This window comes from Scyliorhinus canicula, chromosome 5, assembly GCF_902713615.1.
Source record: "Scyliorhinus canicula chromosome 5, sScyCan1.1, whole genome shotgun sequence".
Lineage (NCBI taxonomy): Eukaryota > Metazoa > Chordata > Chondrichthyes > Carcharhiniformes > Scyliorhinidae > Scyliorhinus > Scyliorhinus canicula.
In genome coordinates, this window is record NC_052150.1 from 29567477 (window position 1) to 29577358 (window position 9882).

Genomic DNA, 9882 nt, shown 5'->3' on the forward strand with positions numbered 1-9882 from the left:
TTTTCGGGATGGTGGACCTGCTCGGGCTGCAGGTGGGTGCGGATGTTTTAGCCTTCGGCTCACTAATTGCCCGGAGGTGGGTCCTGTTGGGGTGAAAGTCAGCTTCTCCATCCTGTGCCTCGGCTTGGCGGGGGGACCTACTCAATTTTATTTTGACACTAGAGTAGGAGAAGTTTGAGCTGAGGGGCATGAGGAAGGGTTCTACAATTGATGGGGACTGTTTATTATCCACTTTTGAGAATTGGGTGCCATTGAACATTAGGGGCGGGGGAAGGGGGGTGGGTATTGTTGTATTTGATAACATTGTTTACTGATTGACTGTTAATTGTTTTTACATAGAATGTACAGATGGATGCTTTGGTCTGGATATTGAGCAAAGTGCTGTTTGTGCTTGGGGGATCGTTCTTGTATTTGTTTTTTTTCTTTGATTGTTTATTTGATGAAAATGTTGAAAATGAGGAGAATAAAAAGATGTTGAAAATAAAGAATCGAGATGCCACTCGGGAGAAAATCATGAAAGGAAGCTGTGGGTGGGAGATCAGAGGTGCAACAAACTTTAATTCCTCCTGTAACAAATGTTAACACTGAAACCAATTGTAATACAAATATTTCATAATCAAGAGTAATACAATAACTTCAAGGTGGTCTGTATGTAATAGGTGCAATGCCCTGACATCCCACATGTAACTAATTCCACAACCTGCCAATATTCACTCTGAAGCCACATGCAGTTAGTCTCCCCGGTCAATTCTGCTATGAATTGGCTCCACCTCACTAGTCTCTAGTTTGGACTGTAGCTCTGTGTAAAGCTAATCATTCTCGACTGGGAACCTCAGAGCTGATGTACACATAGACATCACACATCCACTTGAGAGATGACACAAAGGGCAGAGGGCTCTCTGTTAGGGATTTCTCAGAGGAAACATCATCCTAAACACAGCCTGACACCAACATTTCTAAACCGCTCCCCGGACTCAATCTCAATAAAGGAGAGTTTATGTAGAATTCTAGAAATGACAGCATTGGAGAGACCATTCAGCCTTCCAATGCTGACACTCTCTCCTGCAATCCTCTTCCTTCTAGGTTATTTTACATTTCATCTTCATAAAGTTTTATCCCTTTCTCTTTTAAATTAAGTTTTCGTCTCAAGATGGATTTCTGGACTCTTTAACAGTGTCATGTTCCGTAGACTGGCCAAAGTGAACGATGAACTACAGAACATGTAGTTTAAAATAATTTATTACAGAACAAATTTTGTGGTCAGATAACAGGATAAATTAACTAACAAACAACTAACACTAAACAACTCTCGTGGAACTACTGCAAATACTCCCAGCACAATCAACTCCCAATTCCCAGATCACATGGTGACGTGATGGCTTTACAATGCCTAGTGGTTGGAGGTTGTGTAGCACACTATGTACAAACTTACATTATGCATATCATCACATCCCCTTTCCTTTGTAAAAGAAAGATACAAGCATTAAATATTACTTTTTACATTTCATCATGATATGCAAAAATATATAATGTCCAGATATCTTTTGTTTTACTTCGCAGTCTGTTACAAGTTCAGTCTTTCTGGCCTATGCCGTATTCTTGTGGATCTTCTTAGTGTTTGCTGAACGGTCACAGGCTCTTCACGATCTTTAATATTTGATGTTTGATTCTGATGTTGTTCACGTGTGAATGTATCATCCTCTTGTGTTGATTCATCCTCTTGTTGTGTTGATTCTTCCTCTTGTTATGTTGGTTCCGTGTTTTCATGAGATGTTTCAGGACTGTTGTATTCTTGCTCTGCTGGTTGAATCACAAATGGTTGCCGTACTTTGAGCAAAGCTCTTCCGTCTCAAAAGAACATATTCATCCATCATAACCAGATATGAGTTTGGACCTGCTGGTCGCAGCACCTTTGTCTGTTTAGACCATCCATGCTTTTGTAGTCTTCTACTCTCACCGTATCCTCCGGCTGCAAAGGCTGAAACCTTTTGGCAGACCTATCATAGAACTCCTTCTGCCTCTTTTTCTGAGGTCAACTGTCTCGCTAATGAGTGGTTCAGGGGCTTAGTAGGAAAACGAAGTAGAGCCGTGTGTAGTTGCCTGTTTATTAACAGTTGAGCGGGCGTGAGGCCATTGACTAGCGGTGCAGAACGATAGCTGAGGAGCACAAGATATATATCCTGACGACTGTCGAGTGCTTTCTTTAAGAGTTGGTTGACAATATGGACCCCCTTTTCAGCCTTGCCATTCAATTGAGGATAATGCGGGCTGGAAGTAACATGCCGGAAATTATACTGCTGCGCAAATTCCATCCATTCATAACAGCCAATGCAAGAACCATTATCGCTCATGACCACATCCGGAATGCCGTGTCGCACAAACATTTTTTATCACACACCTTGCCGTTGAACCCGACGACGGCCCTATCTCCAAGTAGTTTGAGAAATAGCCTATGACCAGAAGGTACTCCTTTCCATTGAAATAGAAAAGGTCCATGCCAACCTTCTGCAATGTGGTGGTGACTGTCTTGCCTATCTAAATAGGTTCCTTTCTCTGCTTGCGCTGAAATATTTGGCATGTTTCACAGTTCTCCACCATCAGCTGAATGTCCCGGTTGATACCAGGCCAGTAGACTGCTTTCCTGGCTCTCCTCTTACACTTTTCCATCACTAAGTGCCTCTCATGCAACTTGACAAGGATCATTGAAGACAATGACTGTGGACTCACGAACCGCTGAATTTGCAACAGAAATCCATTAACGTCACTTAATTCTGCTCTAATGTTGTGGAAACTCGAACATGATCCTTTGGGCCATCCTTCATGGATGAACTTTATCACTTTCTGCAACATTGGATCCTTCTTAGTTTCTTCTCCAATGACTTTTGACTTGTCATCAGAGACTGGCTGAGACTCTGTCACCATGTTTACATGGATCTGGACGTCCTCATCTAACTGGAATGGTTCCTCAGTGCCAGTTATTCTGGAAAGCATGTCAGCTGTGATAAGATGTTTACCCGGCCTGTACACCAACTCAAAATCGAACCGCTGCAACTTCATGAACTTTAGTTGTATTCTCGGCAACATCTCACGAAGATTATTTTTTATGATGGCGACCAGTGGCCTGTGGTCAGTCTCCATAATAAAGGTTGGAAGCTCATACACATAATTACAGAACTTCGTTAGCCCATTTATGAGCCCATGACATTCTTTTTCAATCTGTGCATATCATCGTTCAAGGTCGGACATCACCCTGGACGCATACGCCACTGGCAGCCAGTCTTCTTCCAAGTCCAGCTGGAGCAGGACCCCCCTAAGCCATCCTGTGAAGCATCGGTTGAGATTTTTGTGCTCCTGGTTGGGTCAAAAAACGTGAGCACTGGTGCCGTGGTAAGTGAAACCTGCAGTGCTTGTCACTCTTGTTCGTGCTTGCTTGCCCACTGGAATTCTGCATTCTTCTTTATGATGTCCCTCAGAGGTGCTGGTTTGGCTGCCAAGTTGGGGATGAACTTGCCCACAAAATTTATCATGCCAAACATTCTTACAATGCCTTTTTTATCCCTAGGGTGTGGCATCTGTATAATTGCCCTTATTTTGTCTTGATCGGGCTGAACCCCTTGTGCAGACAGACTTTCTCCCAGTGAGATGATACAATGGACCCCAACTTGACATTTCACCCTGTTTAATTTTAGATCATTTTTTGGGATCATCTTTAGGACCCTTAGCAGACACTTATCATGTTCCTCCCGAGTTGACCCCTAAATAATAATGTCATCCACGTACACATGGGATTCCTTCAATTGTATGCTCCATGGCACAATGAAATATCTCTGAAGTCGAGATGATGTCAAATGGCATTCTTAAAAAACAATACCTCCCGAAGGTTGTGTTGAATGTGCACATTCTTGTGCTTTCTTTATCTAGTTTCAATTGCCAGAAGCCTTGTGACGTGTCCAATTTGCTGAAACAGGTTGCTCCTGCTATTTCACATGTTATCTCCTCCCTTTTTGGCAGAGGGTAGTGCTCCGTTTTAATATTAAGATCACCTGAAGAATGAGAGCCTGTCGCAGCGTTGTCTGCACTGTAGACGCGTCGGATGAGCTGCAGCTTCTCACAAGCCTCAATTCCAATTAAGGAGGGCAGCATGGTGGCACAGTGGTTAGCCCTGCTGCCTCACAGTGCTGAAGCCCCAGGTTCGATCCCGGCTCTGGGTCACTGGCCACGCTAAATTGCCCCTTAATTGGGAACAAAATTAATTGGGTACTCTAAATTTATTTAAAAAACAACTCCAATTAAGGGCTCATGGTCCACCACCACCAAAGAAAATTTCAGCTTGTACCTTTTGACTTTGACATCAAGCTCACATGCTCCCAACGACGAGATTTTGTTACCATTATAATCTTTTATTAGTACCCTTCCGGTAACTAATTATGGCCGAATTCACAGCTTTTTAACTTCAGACAGGTTGATGTGGTTGGCCCTTGCACCGGTGTCAAGCTTGATCGTTATTACTGTGCCACTTAATATTAATGGCAATGTCCATTTATCCATATAATTATCTGCCTTCCAGTCACCATTGCTGCAGATTGCTACAAATGTACTTCTGTTTGATATACTTTGAGTCTCTCTTTGCTCAAGATCATGTCTACAAAGAAAGTGCTTTCTAGACACTCCTCATCACTGGCACTGATACTCTTTGTTTGTGCAGCCCTTTTTCTTGTATAACATTGGGCTGCAAAATGATTCCTGCCATTACAGATGACACACATTTTTTCCATAAGCAGGGCATTGCTGTGGCAAATGCTGTTTGCCACATCGGGGACACAAAATGGAGGATCAGGTCGGCTGCTCTATATGCCCCCCCCCCCCCCCCCCCCCCCCAATGAGAGCACATTTCTCATTCAGCTGTGTCATCACACTAATGGCATCTGCCATCTATTCTGCTTTCGCGCCAAAACCACGGAGACTCAACGTGTCGAACTGCTTTGCAGCCAGCTCACTAGCGTGACATATTTGAATGGCGCTTTCAAGTTTCAGGTCTATTTCTCGTAGTAGCTGCCCACTTACCTTAATATTGGAGATTCCAAAAACTATTCGGTCTTGTATCATTGACAACTGGAGTATGCTGAAGTTGCATGACTGCGCTTTCAATCGCAAGTCAATGAGTAAGCTATCGAATGCTTCTCCTGCGTTCTGGGTACGCATACAGTATTCATAGTGCTCGGAGGTTTTGTTTTTTCTAGGGGAGCAATGCCGATCAAATTGTTTAAGCACTTCTTAGAAGCTTTTGTTGTCAGCATCATCTTCAAATGCAAACGCATTGAAGATCTCAATTGCTTGGGGATCTGCTACAGCATTGTCTTCAAATGCAACGCAATACACCCCTCATCGAGCTACGCGGGCAAGACCAAGGGCTGAAACATACAATTTAAACTGCTGCTTAAGTACCCTCCAATTTTCATCTACATTACCGGTAAACCAAATCTGTTGAGGTGCCTTGATACCTTCCATTCCAGGCTTCGACGTTTTACCGCACGTTGAGCATAAGATGCCAGTAGCTTGCAAGGTTAGTTGCAAAGATTCATTTCCTTTCTTATCCTTCAGAGTTATCTTCAGTGGTTCAAATTCTCTTGCCCAAAATCTTCAAGTTCTGGTTAAATCATCAATCCTGGTAGTATGTCATGTTCCGTAGACACGGCCAAAGTGAATGATGAACGACAGAACATGTAGTTTAAAATAATTTATTACAGAACAAACTTTGTGGTAAGGTAACTAGAATAAATTAACTAACAAACAACTAACACTAAACAACTCTTGTGGAACTACTGCAAATATGTCTATCTCTCAGAATGATCAACTCCCAGGTCACATGGCGACGTAATGGGTTTACAATGTCACCTCGTGGTCGGGGGTCGTGCATAACGTTATGTACAAACTTACATTATGCACATCACCACAAACAGAATCAAGAGATTTGTAGATTAGACACGGAAGTGGAGTTGAGGTCAAAGATCAGCCTTGATGTTAGTGAATGATGGAGCAGCTCAAAATTTGCCCGGGCTAGGCCATACATCTCCACTGACTCATGGTGACCAACCAAAATGGGAAAAAGTTCATTCATGAAGGCACAGAACGTAGAAACATTCATCAAGAACATGCAGAGATAATGTCAAGGTGGCAGAGAGAGTGCAAAAGCCGTCCAATAACTCATTGTAACTGACCCTCCAAGCAACACTATCCCCACATGTGATCTTAAGTCCTGCATTGAGCTTATCAATCATCTTCGTACCCAGTGAACCAGTTGCGAGTGCTGGCAACGACGCTGCTCCCGATGGCCCCAGGTAAGTACTCAGTGAGTCCGGTGGTGATGGCCACGTTGAAGATTTGGAGACAGTTTAGACAGTACTTTAGGTTGGGGGGGAGGGTCAGGATCAGGGTCAGGGGGGATGCCAATTAGGAGGAATCATGGGTTCGTGCCATGGAGGATGGATGTGAGGTTTCGGGGATGGAACGAGAAGGGGATCAAGGAAATTAAGGATTTGTTCCTAGGGGGGTGATTTGCGAGTTGAGAGGAGCTGGGAGAGAAGTATCGATTGGCGCGGGGGGAAGGGTTTAGATATATACAGGAATGGGACTTCGCGAGGAAGATTTTCCCGACATTCCCGATAGTGCTGTCCTTCTCGTCGTTTTGACGATCCTGGAGGAGGTTAGGGTGTCCACGGAGGGATTAAGGCAAAGTGAGAGGAAGAGCTGGGGGTGGCGCAGGAAGAAGGACTGTGGTGTGAGGTGCTGCTGAGGATGAATGCCTCGACTTTGTGCGCAAGGTTGGGGCTGATACAGCTGAAGGTAGTGTACAGGGCGCACCTTACAGAGTCAAGGAGCCGGCTGTTCGAGGGGGTGGAGGATGTGAGAGATGTGGTAGGGGCCCATGTGCACCATGTCCATATGTTTTGGTCCTGTCTGAAACTGGAGAGGTTTTGGAGGATGGTGTTTAGTACAATCTCGGCGGTCTTGCATGTAGATGTGGAGCCCGATCCCCTGGAAGCCATATTCGGGGTGTGAGACCGGCCCGAGTTGCAGGCGGGTGCAAGGGCAGATGTCTTCGTCTTCGCCTCGCTGATCGCTTGTAGGCAGGTTTTGTGGGGCAGAGGTCAGCCTCCCTGCCCTGTCACTCGGCGTGGCGGGGGGACCTGTTGGAGTTTTTGACCCTCAAAAACGTGAGGTTTTACTGAGGGGGTGAAGGAGGGGTTCTACAATTGTTGGGGTTTGTTCATCGTGCACTTTCTGGAGTTGGTTACCATTGACTGTTGGGGGGAGAGGGTTCGTTGCTTGTTTGGGGTTATTTGGGGTTGTTTTTATATTGTGAATATGTTGAAAATTGGTAGAATAAAAATACTTTAAAAAAGGAACCCAGCCAACCAGAATCTAAACAATAATGCATCCACGAATGCAAGTGACTATTTAAGAAGAAAGAGACTGGTGAATTTTTTCTCATTTGAATTTGTACCATATTTAATTTATATTTAATGATTTATTTTATTTTGCAAGTTATTTTAGCCAGCAATGCATGTTACTGCACATGTATGGTACAGTACGGCTTTTCCAGAGGACTAACCGTACTCTGGTTTTAACATTGATTTTTGTATAAACACTTTGTTTCCTTTCAAGGAGCAATTTTCAGGAATGTGACTGCAACTTTAAGTGAGGACCTACTGCCCACAATAGTCATGCTGGAAGCAAGCTTTCCAATTTAGCGGTAGCACAACTGGTCACAATACAGAATCCTGTAACTGATACATGGTGTACTGCATGGGTGCAATCAGAATCATGTTTGTACGAGGTTACTCTTTCTACTGGTGCTACGTTCTGTCAGAATAGAGGTTAGATTGGAACAATCCATGATCTCAGATCGATGGAAGACTATCACAAAATAGACTCTTGAGTTCTCTGATTATCGACACCACCCCAAGTTGCGAGCGACGCCGCTCCCCCAATGCTGAAAACCTGCAATTCCCAAGGCCATGATTTCAGACTTCTCATCAATGCTCCCTGTAAGCTCTGCATGCTTACAACTTTACAGCTGCTCAGAAAGTACCATGCAGGCCACTGACAACACACTGCGCATGTGGCTTGGGGACTTTAATACACAAGTTGGATTAGACAGGGTTTCATAGCAAACGTGCCTCGTTCATTATGGCATTGGTAATGTTACTGAAGATGGACTGTGCCTACTAAAACCTTGCATTACTGACATCTTCTTCCAGGGCAGACGTCAGCAGAAGGTTTCACGGCACCATCTGAGTTCTGGCCAATAGCACCGACTTGACTTGATGATCACCAGAAGACACAATCTGTCCAGCGTTCCTATGATCCACACAATGCAGACTGCGATATTGATCACTCGCTTTTCAACAAGTTCTCAGAAGCTCTCGGACAGTCCCTCCAAACTGAGGGCTCACCAGATAAGGATGATGAAGCGTGGAAGTCTCTGCAGTCAATCATCAATTACCTACATTTAGAAAAGGAAGGAAAAGGAACTGATATTGATTTGAGATTCACCTATCAGAAATTATTCCAGTCATTAAAGCAACTCATCTGGCTTAACCTGACTCCCAGCCCTAAAACGTGTGGCAATCTAATGCTAGCTCCGACAGTTGTGCAGAGGATAGCAAGGTACTGTGCCAAAGTGAATTGGAACAATCTATGCAAAATGCCAGTGGTAACCCTCGCACTATGTGATTGTATCAAAAGAGCACTCAGTCCCACCAGCACCAAGTTATGCTTTGAAGTCCATTTTTGGGGAAGCAAATGTGATGTGAGAAAAAGCCTCTCCACACAACGAATGGTTCAGGTCTGGAATGCGCTGCCTGGAACGGTGGTGGAGGCAGGTTCAATCAAGGCAATCGAGAGGGAATCCTGTGATTCTGTGATACTCACTGACTAGAACAAGCAAATGGCCCGCTCTGTAGAGCACTACTCTGAGGTATACTCACGTGAGACAGATATCTCTCTGCTTGTGTTTGCTGATCTTCTGCAGCAACCTGCCATGTATGAAGAACCCTCAATATATGAGCTCAAAAAGGCCATTGAATGCCTAACAGTAAGGACGGCACCTGGATAGGACAGAATACCAGCTGAGCAACTCAAGTTTGGAAAGCCACACCTCCGTGACCTCCTCCTCTGCTGGAGAGTACATCCGGTCCCACAGGAGTTGCGTGACACAAACACCATCGTGGCACACAAGAACAAAGGTGGTTGAGGGAATTTCAACAACTGGTGGAGCGACACAGTGGTTAGCACTGCTACCTGACAGTGCCAGGTTCAATTCCAGTCAAAATGAAATTTAGAAATCTTTTGGCTGAATTGGGCCCAGATACTCAAAAGAGTATGTCCTCAGCTTGTGATGTCAGAGGAGGTGTGGTTTAAGTGAGAATTGCACTTTGCCACTTGCCTTTCCAGTCTGTTTGCGAAATGATCCACTCTGCAGCCGGGAGAGCAGGTTCCCACTGCAGCTGATGAAATATGCCGGGAAGGAGTTCTACGTACAGTCCACACCGTATTGATCTGCTTGGGCCAAAGGCGTCAAGGAGCTTGGTCTGCTACAGGATAAAAGCTTTATCACAGCTTTCTGGCCATCTTGTGTGTACCATCATAAATATCTTTATCAGGTTGCACGCCAGTTGCACGTTGATGGATTGGAAGCCCTTGAGGTTCATGGACATGGCAGGTTAATGTGGAAACATGTGGACTGCCCTGAGTGTTCTGACTGGTGTCATCACAGGCCAAGTCACATAATTCCCAGCTGCGACCTGTCTTATGCTCCCCTCTGCTGCCCGCCATTTCTACTTCTTCCCTCTCTGTTGTCCAGCTCCAGGTCTATCGTAC